Below are 22701 nucleotides of genomic sequence, written 5' to 3'. Positions count from 1 at the left end.
TATTGACCTAACGAAATTATCTTTATCATATAAAGATTTATTTATAAGATTCCTTCACACTCCTTTCTCCATGTCCAACACTTAGTTTATTTTCCAATGTGTAGAGAAGTTCACACGTCCCCTTTTTGTGCATGTCCTCTACTTCCTTTCCTTCTTCACACTCACCTCTACACATCATATTCCCACACATACTCATCTCCACACAACATGAACCTCAGTGAAATCTACTCATCCACAATTCATGTCATTATTTAGCTGTAATTGTGCAAATCACGTGTCAAAAAGTCACTTTGCCACCTTCACTCTATGCTTCCTCTTTTTTCTCACTTCGAGGTCACTTAAAGGATCAATAAAGAAAATCTATCTCAAGGTAAAGGGGTCATGATGGGAATCATACTTCGAGATCTAGTCTTTGTCACCCCTCATAAAGCGCAATCATGATTTATTAAATTTTACTTATTATTTTTCCTTTTCCAACAGAATGACATGAGAGGAGATGATATATTAGTAATTGTATTAAAGGGGAAGGAGTTAATAGCTAAGACCCTCTAAATGGATTTATTAATCAATCATATATTCTAAGTACAACAAAAAAATGACCACTAGAAGGAAGAAATATCTGATTTGCAATGACACATTCAATTCACTTGCTTGCTTAGACGAAAATAGTCACTAGTCGATAGTGTACTAGTGGTATTTGAATTTTCATTGGATGAGAAATGAAATAACAAGTTTTGGATCACTAGATTGGAAAATGTTGCATGCATTCCTAAAGTTTTCGATTTTAGAGAGAGTATTTATTTATGCACATGGAATTTTTATCCAAAGGCACAAACTATTAATATTGGAGTGAAGAAGAACCCAATCCCTATAAATCCAAAGGTATTTAGAAAACTTCTCAAGTTGTCGAAACCCATCAAGTTGCGCGAGTTATGTAAATCTCATACCTTCTTGGATTCTCGAATTGGTGGAATGAACATCATGCAGGAGTTCATGCTACCTTCTGTACATGATCTATATGATATTTCCTTTTTGGATATTTCAATATGTATTGAACTAGGAAACTATCTCAAACATTCCTAAGTCAATCATCTATGCATTGTATTATTATTTCAAAATACATGTCCTTTTCAATTGGGCTAAGTTTATTTGTAGGAATATCCTTCCAGCTAGCCAGTATGTTCAAGACTCACAAATGTTTCATGAAAACCTACTTAGTAATAAGCCTGGTCTCATGTCATACCTTCCATGGCCTACCCCACAAAAATAATTTGAATCCAGACACAGAACCAATACAATTTTGGTACCCAATATTATGGAAACGTAAAGCCCCTTTCCATTTTTTTCAAGTACGAAACTATTTTTCTAGAGAAGTTAATCATATGGTGACCAGGCGAGAGTCTAACAAAATCTAAAAAAAATCACATGCTTTCCTTTGGGGAAAGGGGATACATGAGGAAAGGGAATAAAACACCCTGGTTCAAATATATGTATTCCAAGAGAAGCCCCTGTTGCTTCCAAAGTTTGTGTTTGACAAATACTTGTTGTTGAAGTATGTAGGTAGTACCATCCATGGTTCATTTTATTCAAAAGAAAGAAAAAAGAAACATTTTATTCCCTTACCTTTTACCATGGGAGAAGTAATTGTGAGAAACATGACCCACATAGCTAAATTTTTTGAATCATTAAATATTTTCAATTTAACTGAATCCGAGGCCATTCAAGGATTTGACCTAGAGGGTAGATTTTCAAGGCAGCTGGCCAGAGATATGGAAATTTATTTACAAGAATTACTAAGTAAAGTGGAGAAATCGACATCGGTCCATCAAGAGAAAAATAAATCCCTACCCTTGTTAAGGAAGTTGTTGTAGAAACCAACACTAGTTAAAGAGTATAGAACAAAGAAAGAGGAAAAAAGCCTACAAATTCTCCACCAAATTTGACACTCAGGCTCACCTGAGTTTGTCTTCAAGTCACCGGAGAAAGGACACCAATATGATTGGGAGAATGAGTCATGATAGGCCATTATGTGGAGGAGATGGAGAGGAGCCACCTCCCTGTGTGATCCTAGAAATACCACACATTGTTGATTCATAAGACAGTACACATTCTAAGGAGAATAAACTTGTAGAAGAGCCAATTGACATGGAAGTTTATAGAACCATTCTATTTGATTGAGTTGCAGCTCACATAGCTAAAACCCAAAGAATGATTAAATAAATTACAGAGGATTTGGTCACCTTTCATGACCACTCACTAACCATGTAATATGCACGCTATGATAGGACCAATAAAAAGATGTGGGTGGAAAAGGTAAAGGTTAAAATAAAAGGGTTACTATTCAATCAAGAACATAAGTGTAAAGTCTCAAAGTATTAGCTATTGGACTCCTAAAGCTACATCAAAATATTGGTGAAGCCATGACACACTTTAATACAAAACAAGAAGTAGAGAATCTAATATTAAAGAAAATAATGAATGAGAATGAAGAAGCTCTTAATCCAACTCCTTTGTTCTTGACCCCTTTGGCCTCCAAGCACGTGAGGAAATGGTAACCACACTTGGCGCACCCCATTGAGTACGGAAAGAAACACACCTTTTAACTAGAATTTGGTCTTACATTGTAAGTAATATCAATAAAAGATGGAAATTATTGAGAAAATATGGGAAATTACCTTATAGAAGAAATTTAGCACAAAGGATTCACTCCTTTGTTGAGTATCTGAAAAAGGATCTTGAAAATGATTGATGATTTTTTGATAATTCATTATAAACCTTTATACATAAAGTTATCTCATTCAATGAATTTTAGAGAACACGACAAAGTATCCCAGGGCCTAAGAGAATTAAGTAGATCAAAGCTAGTTGGTTTTCCAAAATAAAAATGTTAGAAGAAGCTATTGTTGGTTGTTCGAGTATTGATGATAAAAGAAGTAGTGTTTTTATTAAGGTTGTTAAATTTGTTGATGACCCTCCAGGGTCCATGAGCGATTAGATACTCTATGTTCATTCCTAAAGATATACTAAAATAAGAGCTAGAGATTATCAAGACATTGACGGGTTATGAATTTGATAACTTACACATTTCCCTAAAACTGAAATTTAAAAAGGGTTAGTGACATTTTTTAATAGTAATTAAGATAAATCAGCTACAATCACACAACTATGAGTGGATTCCCGAGATGCTGAGGAAGAAATCATTAATCTATGTGTCAAATAGGATATAACATTTCCTCCAATGAAAGAATATTTCAGGCAAGGAGGTAACTCCATGAATTGAATTTTTAATTGCATTAGTCGTATCATGAATTTATACATGAGTGAAGAGACTATTGGGATTCCAATTCCAAGGTCTCTTGGTTTTCTCAAACGCAAATTGACAATATTTACAATAATCCTTTCGGATTAGGTGTCAACATTCCCCCCCTTAATATGAAGGGTTGTTGGTGAGTCCAAGCATCATTCTGTATCTTTCAAACTTTTCTCTTCCAAGCGCTTTGGTGAGGATGATGCAATCTGCTCACTTGTGGAACTATGGCGCAAGCAGATTGTGTTGGCCTTAACATGATGTTGAATCAGATGGTATTTTGTATTGATGTGCTTCATTCAATCATGGAACTTTGAGTTCTTGGCTAGCTGTATTGTAGAAGTGTTGTCAATCAAAAGAGGAGTTGAATGCACTTGTTTCTCTTGCAAATCTTCTAGAATTTTCTTGAGCCACACAATTCCTTTTGTTGCTTTCGCTGCTGCCACATATTCTGCCTCAGTTGTGGAATCTACTGGAACTGATTGTTTATGTGACCTCTAGGAGACAAATCCTGACCCAAGACTCATAACATAACCTGAAGTAGATACCCTAGTTTCTTTATCTCCATTGAAGTCTAAGTCATAGTGTCTAATCAAGTTGAAGCCAACCAATTGTGTATACTTAAGTCCAAAGTCTTGAGTTCCCTTAAAGTATTTTATAACTCTTTTATAGAAGACCAATGACCCTCACAAGGATTTTACATAAACCTAGAAAGGATTCCAACAAAAAATGAAATGTCTGGTCTAGTAGTAGTCAGGTAGTTGAAACTTCCTATGAGCTGTCTATACTTCATTTCATCCTCAAATTATTTTCCTTCAGTGGATGTGAGCTTTAAGTTCTATTCCATTGGAGTAGTCAAAGGATTGCACTCAACCATGCCAAACATGTTCAACAGATCTCCAATGTAATTCTTCTGAGAGAGGAATATAAACTTCGGATGTTGAGTTACTTCAATACCAAGATAGTAGTGAACATATCCCAAATCTGTCATTTCAAAACCTTTCCTCAATTCCTTCTTTATGGATTCAATGTAGCTCTCATTGTTCCCTGTCATCCGAATATCATCTACATACACCACAAGATATACAATTTTTTTGGAAACTTTCTTGACAAACAAAGTTGCATCATCAAGATCATAATGTTTGAAGTTGAGTTTCAAAAGATGCCCAGTTAACTTCTCATACCAGGTTCGCGGTGCTTGCTTGAGGCCATACAAGGATTTTACAAGATTGCATACTTTGTGTTCCTAACTCTTCACAACAAATCCTTCTGGTTGGGACATAAAAATATTCTCTTTCATATCTCCATTCAAGAAAATAGTATTTACATCCATTTGATGGACTTTCTGACCGTTCTATGTTTCCAAGGCAAAGAGTGTTCAGATAGTAGCCCATTTTTCTGTGAGGCAAAATGTCTCCTCATATTCAAACCCTTCCTTCTGTGAAAAACCTTTTTCCACAAGCCTGACTTTATGTTTTCCAAGTGATCCATCTGCTTTAACTTGTTCTTGAAGACCCACTTGCAGCTAATTGGTTTGGTTCCTAATGGAGGATCAACCAACTTCCAAGTGCCTTTCTTTATCAAGGAATCATATTCTTTCTGCATCTCTTATTTCCATTCATCATGAGAAGTGAATTCTTTGAAGGAAGTTGGTTCAAAATTTGTAGGAAAATACAATTCACAATCATAAGAAACATCCATATCAACCCGTGAATTAGGATTGTCTACATCACCTCTATTCTATCTGGTTAAGCTTCTTGTTCCTGTCTTTCCAACCTCATCAGGACGAAACTCTCTAGTGTCTTTGTCAGCCATTTTAGAGGACCTTTTTGAGATGGCCCAGGTTTCTCAATTGACTAAGATGGGGCTGAATCAAGATTTAGTCTCTTAATTCTGTCAATCACATCACTCAAAGTATCATTAGTGGATAGAGCTTCATGAGGGGAGAAAGTGCTTCAAAAGAAGATTTCACAAATTGATCCAGTATAGGAATCTCCCCTTCAAGATGTGAAATCTCATTATCAAACTCTTGAAAAGATTTTGCATGTTCGAATCTATCTAAGCGATCAAGATGTTGCTGAACAACATTGTTAGTCTTGGAAGATTCAAGAAATATCACATCTCTAGATATTATAAACTTCTTATTAACTTCATCATAGAGACAATATCCTTTGGAGATGTTTTAGTACCCAAAGAAGACACACTTGCAAATCCTTGCACCGAGCTTGTTTCTTTGTTCCTTAGGTATCAAGGCATAAAAGGTGGAACCAAAAAACCTGAGATGCCTCACCGAAGGAATGTGGCCATACCACATTTCATAGGGAGTCCTGTTTTTGATAGCATTAGATGGAAATCTATTCTTTATATACACAACATATAGAACTGCATCAACCCAGAACATCAGCCTAACATTCTTGAAAAACATCATGAAAAGTACCATATTTAAGATTGTCATGTTCATTCTTTCAGCTACTCCATTCTGTTGGGGATTATAAGGTAGGGTTCTTTGATGTTTGATCCCATGTTGGCGAAGAATTTTTTCAAATTCTTTTGAAGAGTATTCTTTTCCATTATTAGTGTGAAAATCCAATATGAGATTGTGCATCCTTTTCAATCCATGCATGAAAGTTCTTGAATGTTTCAAAAGCTTCACATTTGTTCTTCAATAAATAAACCCAACACATTCTGGTTTAGTCATCAATAAATGTCATCATATATTTATTACCATTTGCAGAAGGAATAGGCATTGGAACACATAAATCAGAATGAACGAGTTCAAGTTTTCTATGGCCTTTGGAATGAGAATCATGAAAATACTATTTGCTGTGCTTTCCTAAGATACAAGCATCACATTGCTTAAGTTTCCCAAGAATTGTAGGCAAACTAGTAACACCATTTTTCTTCAACAAACGAAGGTTTTCATAGTTCAAGTGTCCAAATATAGCATGACATAAAAGACTTGATGGAAATGTACCTTCATCATAATGAGAATTGTATGAAAAATTCTGTGCATGAGCAGAGGTTCCTTGCAACTTCAGAAGTCTTTCTTCTTCTATCCCCGTCATGACAAGTGAGTGATCTGATGCTTTTTTTGATCTCGACCTTGCCATAAAATATATGAATGGAGTGTCCTTGCTGGCGGGTGTGGACCAAAGACATCAAGTTTCTCCTCATCTCCGAGAGGTATAGAACATCATGTAGAAGAAAGTCTAGAAGACCAGACAATTTGAGCCTGATGGTGCCAAGCCCTTATGGCTTGATTTTTAACTTGTCTGCAAAGTATATTGTTCGATCAACATTGTTAGTGAATTCTTCAAATAAATCTCTCCTGAAATTCATGTGGCAAGTTGCTCCTAAATCAAGCAACCAATCATCCTTCCATGAAGCAAGTGAAGCATTGAATACGTGTTCAATTATTGCAATGTTGGAATGTGCCACAATATAATGAGCGGATTCAGGTGCTTTACCTTTCCCTTGGTCAGTTGTTTTACCTTTTCCTTCATTTTCCTGCTCAATTATGTTTTCCCTTGGTCCATCTCTATTGCATCATATGCAATGAAGATCATACTTTTCACCTTGGAACTGTCTGCCCCACCTGATGTCTAAAATTCCTCCTTCCTCTTCCTCTTCGACCACCTCTTCCTCTAGAATAATATTGTGCATGATTCTTCTCCTTTTGTGAGAGGCACACAACTTCTTCAGAAGACTGAGGAGTTGTCTTCTTCCCAAAATCCTTCTCTTTCAACAAATTTCTTCTCAAGGGAGTCAAAGGTAATCTCCTTAAGGTTTCCACTTGCTGGCAATGACTCAAGATAATATGAATAGGTGGGATATATTGCCTTGACATAAGCGAGAGGAATATCTATTTCAACACTAGTGGCTTTTATGTTATGCATAATGAATCTTACTTCTGATGCTAAGGCAATAGGATCATCATTTTTTAATTCCAGACTCAACAACTTAATCATCAATTGAACAACTTAAAGTTCAGAGTGTGAGTCATACAATTCCTTTAGCTTCTTTAAGGCTTCAAAAGCATTTGAAAATAGAGAAATATGGTAACTCACCTCTTCATTTACTGACGCTGCAATCAAGGCATAGGCCTTGCTATTCTTGTTTTCTCAAATGGCAAGCTCCTTGTTTGAAGTGGAATTTTCAGGTGCATTGTCTCCTTCTCCTTCACAAACCCCCTTCCACAACTCATTGAAAATGAGGGTGTGTTTTATCTCCCGGGACCACTCAAAATAGTTCTCCTTTTTAGTGAGAACTACTCCCACTATGGATATTAGTGAATGCATCATATAATCTAGTATGGCCTCAACAAAAATTTCAATGGTTACAAAAAAAAATAATGTATTTGTAATAAAATTCAGTAGCTATGTCTCCATCACATATATAATTCATATAACATACCAACCATTCATGTTTTCCGCCTTGAAAATATATATACTCATATATAATATACCACAACCTCTCTTTTTTATTTTAAAAATTCATATATATATATATGACATATATGAATCATATTAAAAATTCCATTCAAAAAATACTTCAACTCAAACTTATAACCACCAAACAAAAACAACGACCTTTTTCATGACACAATGTATGTCGGCCCAAAACAAAGGAACACAACCCTTCAAGATTCAGTCTTAAAAAAAATTAATGCAGAGGGAGCATGTACTATATATGGAATCCACTCTCAACACAATACGCCACTGCTTTCACATGCCACTCAATACGCCAGTCAATGATTTTTATATGCCATAAAAACTTCAACGCATATATCAGGACTAGTATTTCAATACAAAAGGACTACCAGTTCAACAACTTCCAATGAATTTGCAGAGATTGGCCATAAAAAACTCACAGCATCATTTAATCAAACAAATTCATGTTCCCATCGCAACGTTAAATTTTGGCAACATTCACCATGGTTCTCAGCAGAGTTTCAATAATGCATCCTCCGACGCGACCTTCAAATATACTCATGATTTTGATGCAGAGAAAGCGAATCCCACTATCTTTGAATGGGTCACCTGCTCTTAAATGCGGGGAAATGAAGGGTCATCCCCACGCCAAAAATAAATGTGATGGGCGCGGTGGCCATCCGCATGTTCCTTGGTTCGATTCCCCACTCTCCAGAAAAAGGCTCTAGAACAGACCACAATAATAATATGGGCAGAGTCTGATCGTCGGTTGGGCTCCGGTTAGTGGTCACCAGTGCTCTGAAAATATTGCAGTAAGGCATGCACAGACAGAGAGCATAAGACGGAGGGCGATTCAGGGCTCAAGCTCTTTCCCTTGTATGATGCTTGAGCTTAAGTCGATTGCAGATTCCCCATATATTTGGGAATCAGACGGCGGTCAATTTTGTCCATCCGATTCCCGAATATTCCGAGAATCTGCGATCGACTTAAGGATGCCTTTGTATGACTGTTGGCAACTAGGCGGTAAAGTAAAATTCCAAAAGTGATACTTGATGCATATATAAATGTATGGAGAGAAACAACAACAAAAAACTCAAATCTGGGACTATATCTCAGAAGTGCAGCGACAAAGAGAGAGAGCGATAGAGGGGTGGCAGACTTGGAGCTGACAGAGAGTGGCAGGAAAAATGAGGAGAATGGCTAGGAGTTATAACAAAAAGCTCTAATTTGGGAGATGGCTGTGATACCATCTCAATCCAGGAGGTAACTCTATGAATTGAATTGTCTATAGCATTAGCCGTATCATGAATTTATACATGAGTGGAGAGACTTTTGGGATTCCAATTCCAAGGTCTCTTGGTTTGCTCAAATGCATAACTGACAATATTTACAATAATCCTTTCAGATTAGGTGTCAACAAAATACATCAAAGAATGGTTGGTGAAATCACTGCAAGAAATCATTAATCCACAATAACGATCAAATAGTTAGGTTAATGACCATCCTTTCATCCACATAAAATGGAATTTTATTCAACATTAAAGAGAGGTCCTTTTACATCATTTTTGTGAGTATTCAATTATTTTGAAGAAATCCCCCTCTTTCTTCCTAGTCTTTGGTCATCAAACTTTCTTCATTGTTATACACATCAATTAAGCTGATCCTTGACTGTAGTTCTTTCTTTCTTCCAGGTAACTTAATATTTACTAGTCCATGGGAGCCGAATCCCAGTCCCTATGGGACAAATGCATTTACTTTTATGATTTTAAGTATCAATATTTTGACAAGTTCTTTTGGTACTTGAATTTTCCAAAACTTTGAATTTGTAAAGCTACTTTTGACTTTTGCAGAGAGTTCTCTTTCATGAAAATAATTCATTTGTGATTATGAGACTTGTTTTAAGGAATTATGAATATTATGGATGTTTTCCCATGCCCTTTATGAATTAGATGAATTAATGAATTAAATTATTCTATAATTTTTGGACCATTATGTATTTATCTTTTTCTATTGTCTTGCTTCATGATGCTTACTTCACAATGATGAATGTAATGAATGATCAATTAAATTTCCTATATTTATTTTTTAATGAATTCTTTTGATAACACCTATTCCACTTACAAGTGCATGATATGAATATATAATATTGTGATCCATTTGTTGAGGTTTTACATACAAGGTAACTTAAGACTTGTGATTAAAGACTACCCTATATACAACATTGTTTTAATTAGGAAATTCATAGGTCTAGCAGCCTAATGTGCACATATTGAAAAACAATGAATTAAGAGAAATATTAAATGGAATATAAAATGTAGAATATAAAACGAGAAGAATAAGAATGTAAAACATATAGAATATTAACCTTTATATTTGTAATCTAAAAATAGAGCAATGTTCATGGGATTCTTCGAGGGTTTACAACCTCTAAATGAGGAAAAATCTAATATAATGATAACATTGAACACAACATTATATAACTAACTACCTCCATAAATACATTCTGACTACAAAATCCAAAATCCACTCATGGTAACATAATTAATGAATACCAATTCGAGTGGGCCTTGTTTTATAATGACTCCTTTACATTGAGTAACCACATAACAAATACCTATTAGGTCTTATTCAAAGAAGATGGTATCATACATTAATCAATTGAATCCTAAGTACGCATAAATAGGAATGTTAGAGTATGACCTTAATAATTAATCACCACCCCACCCCACCACCCCCCCCCCCCCCCCACACTTAACCTCAAAATTGGAGGTGTGGAAATGACTACAACATCATTGACATTTCCTTGGCTGCATATTCTTTTACAGATCCTTCTATTGTATCAAGACTTTCAATATAATGCAATGACATAATAGAGACTCTTTTTGTGACACTGTTGTGAACTACACCCAAATGAAACCTTCTTCATATAATTCTAGAAGATTGGTTGAAAAAATACAATTATATATCACCACTTTCTTCAAACATAATATATGAAATATTGGGCGTACCTTGAAGTGTGTTGGGCAAGCCAATGTGTGGGAAACCTTTCCACTGTGCTAGAGGATTTCATGGGACCATAGAATTTGGGGGAAATACCTTGGGGGCTCTTTTCTTTTAGCAATGTCTACTTATAGGGTTGGAGACAAAGAAACACTTGAACCCATTTTTAGTGATGTTTATCTACTCATTATTTTATTATTTTTTAACCAAATCCAAAGTTTGCATACATGTATAAAGAATGGTATCTTTGGTGTTAATAATAGTATCCACTTACAAAACCTTGAATGTACCTAGAATCTATGAAGCAATTGATGGAGGTTGTGTCCATAGACATCTTCATTGGACAAAAATTTGGTAGCACCATGATAGGTGATAACATACCACCATTCGATAAGGGGTAGCCATTGAACCCACTAGCCATGTTTCTTTGATGAAAAACATCTAAAATAAGTTCATAGACACTCAATGGCCACTAATGTTTGACCATTTGTTTGGGGATGATAAGTTGTACTTGTTTTCAATTGGGTGCCCTATATTTTAAATAATTCCATCCATAACTTGTTGGTGAAGGTGCGATCACGTTCATTTACAATGGAATTAAGCATACCTTGTATTTTAAAAATCTGATTCAGGGAGATTTAGCAGGTGTGGAGGGCTTAAACAAGTGTCATAATGCACACAAGTGAGCATGTTTGGAAAGGTGGTTAGTGACCACCATGATCATAGATTTATTGTTGTATTTATGAATATCAATGATAAAATCCATGGAAATGTCAAATCGAAGAGATTCTAGGATCATCAAAGGATGCAATGCACCAAGTGTCTTCATGAATTCCCCCTTGTTCCATTGGCATATGCCAAATTACAAATGTATCAATGCCCTTCTTCATGACATCCCAAAATAATGAAAGTGTAGTCCCTTAATATGTTTTATAAAATCTAGAGTTACCCACAATGGGAGAGGAATGCAATGTTACCAATACCCATGCTTTTAAAGAAAATTTCTATACCAAAAATATATGCCCTTTATACCTCAATGTGTTGTGTTTTAAAGTGTAGTTGGTATGAGTGTTGGGGTCATCCTTTAGAAAATGGATGATTTGAACAAGTTGTCATTAGCCAACCATTCCTATCATACTTCAATATTCTAGGTATTTTTAAGGATAAGGAAAATAAGGGCTTTTCCCCTCATGCTTCCTAGACAAGGCATTCCCCGCCATGTTCTCCTTTCCCTTCATGTAGGTGATCTTATAATAATAACATAACATTTTAGTAAACCACTTTTGTTGTTCTATTGTTTACAAACATTATTTTAAAAATTAATTAAAGCTATGATGATACATCTTTATTTGGAATCAACTCTTGATCAGGCATGAGTTCCATGTTTCTATTGCATGAAGAATAGCCATCATTTCTCAATATTCTTGTACTTTGACATACCAAAGTTGTTATCACATAAATTTTAATTAATGAACATTAAAGGGCACTCTTCTTATATCATTGAGCTGCAATACCTTTGCATAAGGCATCACAGTTACTATAAAATAATTAATGAAGTTTGGCAAAATCAATTAATTGGACTAGAACACATTGCTTCCTTTAAGGCATGAAAGCACCTTTCTACTGCATTAGTGCATAGAAAGGCGTCTTTTTTTAGAAAAGTGGGTAATAGCTATACAATATTTCTTTGTACTAGCTAGTAAGACTAAGTAAGCCACATAATATTTTCAATGCCCTTGGGCATGGGCAATATTTTGTAGCCTCTATATTCTTGGGATCTACAAGCACCCCTATCCTATTGACAATGTGGCCCAAGCATTCAACTTCAAAAGTGACAAACACACATTTGAAATGTTTTGAACAATTGGTTACCCAAAATTAATTGTGAGGCTTGATCAACATCTCCCACATGTGTCTCCCATGCCTCATTGATAATCAAAGTATCATAAAAAATTACGAACACAAAGTTGTATAGAAAAGGCATGTTCAAAAAGATCTAAAAGGTGGATGAGGCATTGCAAAGACCAAAAGGAATCACAAAAAAATCATAATGTCCTTCATGAGTGCAAAATGAAATCTTAGGGATGTCTACTTCCTTATCAAAATTTGGTAATGCCCATAGTGGAGATCCGGTTTAGAAAAGAACAATGCATTGTGAATCTCATCCAAAAGGTCATTAATGTCTAGACAAGAAATTTATTTTTGCTTGACAAATTTTTAAGTACACAAAAGATGGGATAAATTCCGTAGTCTCCTTATTTCTTCAACATCATGATGGTCAAGAAATATATGGGGCTAGTTCTAGGATGTATCGCTCATGCCTCCAAAAATTCATGAATGAGATTTGTGTTCTTAATTTTTCGTTGAAGGCATGTATATAAGTACACATTTAATGATCATGGTGCCCATGTGGTTGGTTGTTTCATATACATGGTGATGTTTATCCAAAAACAATTGCACATTGCAAATCAAGATGAATTATTGTGGGCAAATATCCATAACTTGGATGCCATTATATTGGGGAATAATCCTCAAGTGATGTTTATTTCGTATATTTGCAATGAGTATCAATAATTTTTTGTGAACGTGCATGAATCACTTTGAGAGTGTGTTTATGGCCCTCCTTATAAAGCTCACTGTAGAACTTAGAGAAATCCATTGTAATAGGATCTAATGTTCACAACCATTTTTTTCCTAAAACTACATCACAATATCCCATTTCACTATAGAAAATATGTGTGATTTGAGGATATAGCCCTCCTTTTGGACTTTTATATTCTCACACTTATCACCACATTTAATTCTAATTTTAATAGCAATCATGATGTGAAAACTGTGCACTACATGGAAACAAAATAGGTTTCTTTTGCAACTCTACAATGAACAAAATTGTGGGTGTTTTTGGTGTCAATTAAAAAAAATCACCTTCATGTGCTTGATATAGCCAACCAAATTCAAGGTTCAGAGAGCTCTAATTCCTAGAAAAACATGGAACAAAAATTTCTATTCTTCATAAAAAATATCCCAAGTGAATACTTCATCCTATGGAGTCTTGGTTAGCTTGAGATCATTAACGTAATCCTTGCTTGAGCTCATTAATGTAATACTAAAAATTTTCAATAGACTTGCCAAATTGCATATCTAGAATAAATAATTTATGTTCCTTACATATATTCCTTTGGAAAAAAAAACTCACCATAATGAAGCAAAATTTGATACATTAACATTTGATTTCCTTTGTAGGTCAACCCACAAAACTGTAAGCGCGAGAAGTAGATGGAGTGGTAGTGGGTAGAAAAGGGGGACATGATCATGCAACAAATTGGGTCATTTGCTCTAGGTAGTGACAACCACCTAGGAATATTTTTTCTATAGTTAATAGGACTCCAACCACATAGTAGTGTGGGTTTCAAGACCCATTCCTTAATTTACTCCTTGAGACCACTAATAAAACACCCCTTGAAGAACTCATTATTTATAAATTTTGTTATTATTGCTAAACTTTCAGTGGAAATAATAATTTCTTCCACTATGCTAGTTTGGCACAACTTGATTAACAACACCAAAAATTGGTATTAATTATAAATATAACATAAATGGATTTCACAAACTAGTGTTAGATAATGTACCCTAGATAATCCTTCCTATGCCATTGTTTCTACTTCCAACACACCTTGTCTAGACATAGCATCCCACATAAAGTAACAATTGTTCATCCTCAATACCCTAGAATGAAAATTTAAAAATATTGTTCCATCTTACCTACACATCCTATTGGATATAATCCATTAAATTTATTCAAATCAATCTTAGGAAATTTGTGCAATATATGGTTGAGTGTCATGAAAATATGGCCTATTGCAATGACCAATATCAATTAAACATTCCCATAATCCATTGTCATGATATATCATTCCAAATGTTTATTGATTATCAATGGAGGTTTTGAAACATGATTTTGGAGGTTAGAAAAGAGGTTTTGAATGAGGTTAGTGAGGTTATTGAGTTTTTCATCTAAGTCATGGAGTTTGTTTCCTTTGTCTTCAAAATTTTTGATTTGGTCCTCCATTCTCATGGAAACCCTTAGGCTACCTGGGTTCACCAAGAGGCTCACTAATGAGCTACACCAACATGATTGAATTCTCACAAGGATTATTTTACATAGGTCGCCATAATGGGTTTATTTTGTGACCTTATGAAGACTAATATAGTGGATATTGTTGGTGTCAGTTACCAAAAATATCTTTATGTGTTTGATATATCCAACCAAATTCAAGGTCTGGGAGATATAATTCCTAGTAAAGCATGGAGGGGAATTTATTGTTCCTCATAAGGTTTCTCCTAAGTGAGTAATTCATCCTATAGAGCATTGGCTAGCTCATGCTCATTCCAGTCATCCTTAAAATTTTTCTTAGATATGCTTAATAATGTCATATATATGATAAATAATTTATGTTCCTTATATTTATTCCCTTAGAAAAAATTATCGTAATTATAACAAAGGTTAGGACATTGAAATTCAATTGTCTCCACTAAGGTATACTTACATAATCAAAAGTGTTGAGAATGGGGACATGGTTGTGTAACAATATTGAAAAATTTTCTCTAGGAAAAGACAACCACCTAGGGATTTCTTGCTAGTTTAGAGTCGTCCAACCACATAGTAGAGTGGGACATCAAAACCCATGCTTAAAGAAATCCTTAAAGAAATCATTAGTCATATCCTCTATTCCAATTTCCAAACTCTTGAAGGTAATAATAAAGTCTTCCACTATGCCAATTTGTCACAACTTGGTTACTAGCACCAAAAATGGGCATTAGTTTCAAATCTAACATAAATTTCCTTTAGAAACTAGTCTCATGTAATGTACCCCACATATACATTCCTTTACCATTTCCACCATTACTATCACACCTTGTCTAGATATAGCACACCAACATAGAGTTTTGAATATTTATATTCAATAACAATGGAATGAAAAATATTGTTCATCTATCCCACAAATTGTGTTGGATTTGAGTAGTTGAACTTACTTAAATCGATATTAGAAAATGTGTGCAATATATGGTTTATAAGGTCATCAAAAGATGGCCTATTGTAATGACCAGTGTTAACTAAATATTTTCCATAATCCATAGGCTTGATCTAATCATTCCAAATGTTTAATTTATTATCAAAAAAGGTTTTGAAATAAGACACTTTGTGCTAGAACGAAGGTTTAGAAAGAAAACATTTTATGTTAGATCAAAGGTTTTGAAAAAGGTTGGTAAGGTTAATGAGTTTTTCTTCTAGGTCATGGAATGTGTTGCCTTTGTCTTCAAAGTTAATGATTTGGTTCTCCATTGTCATGGAAATCCTCAAACCAATTGGGTCCACCAATAGGAGCCAATACACCAACATGATTAAATTCATTTAATGATCCTTTTGGAGGTGTCCTCCATAATGATCCAAGTAGACTAGGTATGTTTGGAGGGTTATTGAAGAGCTACACCAACATGATCAACTTCACACAATGATTCTTTTGGGATAGGTCCCCCACAATGGCTTGGTGTAGGATATATATGTTTTTTCTACTACCATGGATTATTGTATTGAAGATCATTGTAAAGAATTAATTGTGAAATTACTCATATTTTTAATTATGCGGGATTTTCATTTCTCGTGCAGTAGAGGTGAGGGTTTAATATGGTCCTAAGAGAAAAGAAGTATTATATGTTATATCTCTCTAAGATACTATGGATTTCCAACAATACTATTGGGCAATATTTCATGACTATAACAAAGGAGGATCAACCATACCCTTAGTCATACCACCTAATGTGAGAACTACCTAATTATTGTGCACGATGTACTACAATGACAAAATGATTGAAAGCTTTTTGTAGGATTAGTTTTAGGCATTCCAAGGGGATTCCAATATACCCAAAGGTACATGGAATATCAAAGTTGTGATTAGATTCTAACTAACATAGTACTATTTATTGGAAATAATGAGAGTGGGGTGAATCAATATTTCATTCAATTGATATATTATGCTAGTTAAGGTTTCGTTGTCACTGTGACAACACCCTCCAAAAATTTTCCTACATATAAACTTTAGATCCTCCTTATGGTCATGCAATCTCTCATTTCAAGCCATTAAGAATTCCAAGTCCCCAAATACTTGGTCTCACATGCCCAACTCTTTATATCTTCATAAGCGAACTTCTTCTAAGCAAGCCTAGTAGTCAATGTGTATCCGTGGAAGTCAAGCATTGCACAATCTTTGATGACAGTGACTACAAAGTGCCTAATGACAATGACTGTGCAGTCTCTAGAGATGGTGATTGTGCAATCCTTGATGATGGTGTTGTTCAATTATTGTGGATAATGCTTGCACAATCCTTGATGCCATTGCTTATATAGTTCCTAGAGACAAATATTGTGAAATCGTTATGGAAAGTGACAGTGTGAGGGAATCCTCTGAAGATAGTGATTGCACACTCTTGGTTGACAGTGAGAGTGTACTTCTACTCTTGGCTCCTAGTTTCCCAACATGCACTAAGTGAAATCACAAATATTAACTATAATTACATGTCTTCTCCCCTTATATAAAGAGTCTAGTTGAGATCCCCATTGGCTTGAGGGGGCTTAGACCCATGTTTAGAGTTAGTTGTGCTAACCAACAAAACCCTACACTACCGGCCCTTTCTGAAACAACCTGTGTAGCGCAGGCTGCAATCTCACTCGAGGTAGTATTGGGGGATGCTAGAACCAGGTTTCTGCATCCAGAGGGATATGTGATGTGTTTATGTAGATCTATGGATTTATCTTGACCTTCATGAACACTAGCCCTTGAAACCCAGAACTTACAGTAAATAACAGTTAACAGAGTTATGTCCTTTGCCGATTGCGCTAAAAATGCATAACATCATAGAAATAAACAGATCTATGTCTTCGTGAATTCATTAAGTAATTTTCATGATTAAATGCATTCAAGAGATCATAAATATAGTAAATTCAGAGATAAAACAATAATACACAGATGCACAGATAGTTCTTCAAAATAAGTCTTTTATTATGCCCCAGATCTTCAAATACAAATTCTTCCAACCCTGCACAAATAGTTTCAAGGGCCGCACACTCAGCTACGGAATTACCAAGGTCTCCGTGCATAGAGCTGCAGGAGCCTTCCCCTTTGCCCAAGGACCAAATAGATAAAATTAGACCCAAATTATGCACTATTATCTATTGCTTAGCTATGTTATTACTCTTCTATGGATTCCTTTTATATTCTTCTTCATTACAATACCATGGTCTACGAACCATGGGCGGGTCTCGAAACAACTTAACTTTAAAAAAATAAGGGGCTTTGACCTTCCTAAATCCCCTTTGACTCCTATTGACTTGTGCTACTTGTGCTTCTCTCCTAAAAATGCAGAGACTTTACAATAAAGTTAACAAAAATTAACAAAATCGGACCTAGGGGACCCCATCCCAACAGGCTCCCAACACAAAGTCGTGACTCATCCTGAGTCACTCTTCTAGTGTAGCCTCAACCTTTGCTTATAGGTTGTTGAATTCTAGCTTCAACGCTTGAAGATATGTTGTTCCCCGCGCGGTGGCTTGGCGAACTTCTTCAACCAATTTCTTTGTCGTTGGACCTTCAATTGCAAGGCCCGTGGTTCTTTGTGTCTGCTGAAGAGATTTTAATTTTCTCTAGATGGTTTGGGACAATTTGCTTGCTTTGTCAGCCCATGGCCGCATCCTTGAGGAAATGATAGAGGCCTTCTGATGCAACTCATCAATCTGGGTCTGTATGAATTTCCCTTCTTGGAGTCTGGTGAACCTCTACACAGGTGCTAAGGTTCGCGTTGTCACCCTGATCTCATCAAACTGCAGTTGCTTTTCATGGATGTCAGCTTTGATCATCTGCAAGTGTGGGTCCTCCTGCAGTGAGGTCCACATCTCCATTGTCTGCTCAAATAATTGGTTGTAGCCCTTAAATGCAGTAGCCAGAGTTGTCATATCTCCTTTAATAGGAGCCTCGCGTTGCTCTCTGACCTCCAAAGGTGTGGTTGGTTGTAGCTTTAGTTGAAGCTCTGAAATATGCAAATGTAGCGCAAACCATACCTTTCCAATTTCCTCCTTGGATGCTTTCACTGTAGCAGCTAACTTATGAATTTTCTCCGCAGAGGCTGCCTCAGCCAGAATTTGGAGCTCAAAGAGCTCGTTGCATACTTGCGTAAGGGATGCTTGTAATTGCTGATTTCATTGCATCACCTCATCACAGGCCTGTAGGGTCCGCACTTTCTCTGCAAAAAACTGTTGATTATTAATCTTTACCTCTTCGATAATCAACAAAGCTCATTTCTCCCAGACATGGAGCTCATGTGAAATTCCTTGGTGCAACTCATGCAAGGTATGGATAGGCACTGATGCAAGGTTGATACTCATGTTGGTCATATGCATAAGGTTGGTCTGAACCCCACCTATGTCAACATGCAAGGAACCCTCCGACAACATCACTGTGTGGAGGTCTGAAGTCATTTCTACCTTTAATGTCCTGCTTGCCTAAGTCACGCTCACTTGCACCATGGTCGCCTAGATCACTCTTGTCTGAATCTACAATTCCTTCAAGCCCTGTTGCACTTTATCCAGTACCTTTTCGTACTGGTCCTCGATGTGGCCCCATACATTTTCTGTGGTGGAGCAAACAACATCATCAATTTCATCAAGATCCCCCTCCGTGAGGGCCAACGGTTCAGTACCAATAGACTTGTCATATTTTTGCTTCTTGCGCGGCCCTGTCAAACTACACTTTTGCCTTTTATTGATACTGAAGGGGGACTCTAAGTCCTCCAATCTGACATAGGGGTCTGCACCCCTTCTTCTTCATCTGCGATTTCTATGTCAACATCTATGCGCTCTGTCTCAGGTTCTTGAAGTTCAATAGTGACCTATGATGTTACTGCTTGCATAGCCTTTTCCTTCTGTGCTGCCTTCTCTGTCATGGAAGCCTTTTCCTTCCATGCTTCTTTATTTTTCGTAGAAGCCTTTTCCATCTGTGCTTATTTCTTTGTCATAGAAGCCTTTTTTACCTGTGCTTCTTTCTTCTTGTCTTTCATGGCCTCTGTCGCAGCTATTGTTTTTTCGATTTCTACTTTGGTTGCCTTACTTGTTCATGCAGCTTCACCAGATGGGGTGAGATAATTTCTCGACCATTTGTTGATGACCCCCATAATATCGTCCTCAGCGAATAAATATTGAAACTTGTTCCATGTTCCTGCATCATCCTTCTTCGCGCGCATGGAAAGATTGTGAAAATCTGCTTTGAAGTCTGTTTTATTTTTGTAATGTGCATGTAGGCTAGGTGACAACCATGGCCTTTGGATGATCACCATCCACAACTCTAACTCGAAAAATACCCAGAACATCTTTGTTTCAATGATACATTCAAGATCCTTCATTGCCCACAGCGAGGTCAATTTTGCAGCCTCGCACAAGTCAGGATCCGACGTTGGGAACTGACTATCCTCAGGTGTCCTCCATGCTACCAACGTGATCAATAACAATAACCACACGTAGTGGAACGCCTTTCCATCCTCCTGGGCTTCATGAAAATTCTCTAGGAATTCATGGTAGAGGTACTTTTCCCAATAGAAGTGGACCCCTTGGCTGCACTGCGTAGCTAAAGATACCACCAGTGTCGACACTTCATCGACGTGACACTTGCGCATTATTTTTCCTACCAAAATCTGTGCAGCAAACTGCATAGCTCCATTTTGAGATAGAGATAATGGCATAGCCTCATGACTTCTTCACCAACTCGAAGTCGCTCTTCATCTGATCCGCGAGGTTCTTCTCCTATGACTTCCCCACAAAAACGTCTGTGGGGTTTGTGCCCTGATAAGGTAGTGTGGTGATTTAGTGGACCAATGTATAATCAATTGGAATGGGCCCTCCCAACCAGAGGCACCCATCATGAACCAATGCCAACAATTGACACACACATATGGTATTAATTATGTTGCGGCTAAAGCATGGGACATACAACATATTGAGCAACCCTGCGTGCTCAATTTCGACTGCCCACTTCATTGGCTCAAGCCTTATGACACCCGCCTCCTCGTAGTAGACCGATTTGAAGAATTGACCGGGTTCTAACTACAGAAACTTTGCATGGTCGCCCAAATCCCAAGCCTCCATCTACAGAAATGGTACTTGACCCAGCAAGTCGCCCTTAATAGGTACTTCCTCCAACGACAATGGCTGAATACCTTGTATTTCAACGACTCTAGGTCCTTAGTTACTTTGGCAGTGGATTTCCTAGGGGGTACATATGGAGGTAGCTGAGTAATTAGCTCCGCATCCTCCGCATTGATGTTTTGAATCCCCATAGTCAGCTCTTCTTCATCCACATCCAGGGGTTCTGTCAGCTGCTTATTCTTATCCATACGACCCTTCTATATAATCTTAGTTGGGTTTTTTCATGGTGATTTTTGAACCAGGGCTTGCTGTGGTTTCTTATGCTTTACTCTCCTATTGTAGAGGCAACATATTTTTGCCTCGGTGACCTAGGCGCTGTGGTAGGGACTGGTGGTGTTACAGTCATCTTGTCAAGGCTATCCCATAATAGTTTCTTCTATCACTCAGGCCAATATGCCTCAAACCCAAGCCCCTTTTACGAAAAATCCTTCTCTACTTCTTGCCAATCTCGTCCAGACATACAACAATCATTGATGTTCACACTTAGGTGAAAAATATCAAGATAATGTCTCTGGAAGAAAAGTGTTCAAACGAGGAGCGGAATGCTATATTTATAGCCCTTTTTGAATTCAAATCCATCAATTCCTTCCAGATATCCCTCATTAATGCTCTTTTGGCAGAAAATTTCCAAATATATGCTCCTTAAATTCTCCCCCTCGCTCCCTTTAACGAAAAAATATCCATCTAATCACCTACAGTGTTTTCAACAATCACTTTCTAGCCAAGTTGCGTGGGACCCACCATGCTAACATAGCTTCATCGTCACAAATCACATATGTACCTTTCTCTTAACCATCGCGTAGCCCAATATCTTTGCCAAATTGTTCTCCTGGCAGAGTGGTTTATAGTCCCATACTTCCTTCCAACTACCTGAAGTACTAAGACTGTCCTGCATCCATATAGTCATCATGTAGGGGCGGGATCGCCCTATACAACTTCAACCAACTTCCATTGATTCTTCCCGAAAATAGCTCACCATTCAGCTTCGTGAGCTGAACTCTCCCCCATTCGTAATCTCCTTGACGATGTATGGTCCCATTCAATGCATTTGAAACTTTCTTGGGAACTTAGTAAACTTGCTATCATATAGCAGTACTAAATCTTCATTTTTAAAGGTTCGCTGCCTAATGTGGTGATCATGCCACACCTTTTCTCTAGCCTTCTTCACCTGCTGATGGAAACCTACTAAGAATTGATCTTCTTCTAACTCAAGTATCTGCATGAGGTGTTCTTCCATTATATCCCAATCTTCCATCTCCATCACTGCAAAAATCCTCAAACTGGGAACTATGTATTCCATTGGCATCACCACTTCTTGTCCATAAACCAGTTGAAATGGTGTCTATCTAGTCTTTTTCTTACAAGTAGTTCTATATGCCCAAAGAAAAGCTAGTATTGCACACATGCCAATCATTCCTATTCGAGCTACAAACCTTCGTCAAAGCATTCTCTAGGATCTTATTGAAAGCTTCAACAATTCCATTTGCTTGAGGATGGTATGGAGTGCTATTTTGATGGTACATCTGGAATTCCTCTAGCAAAGCAGCAATCTTTTCATTCAGGAAATGCGAACCCCTGTCACTCATTAAAAATTAGGACAACCAAACCTAGATAGAATGTACTCAAATATAAATTTCGCAGTTGTAGTTGTGCTGCAATGTTTTATGGGCTGCACCTCATCCAACCTGGTCAAGTATTCTGTCGCTGTAATGATG

The sequence above is a fragment of the Pinus tabuliformis genome, chromosome 8 (genome assembly GCF_031772625.1).
Source record: "Pinus tabuliformis cultivar Carrire ecotype Pingquan chromosome 8, CPIR1, whole genome shotgun sequence".
Lineage (NCBI taxonomy): Eukaryota > Viridiplantae > Streptophyta > Pinopsida > Pinales > Pinaceae > Pinus > Pinus tabuliformis.
The sequence above is the reverse complement of the archived record's forward strand: the minus strand, read 5'-3'. Positions refer to the sequence as shown.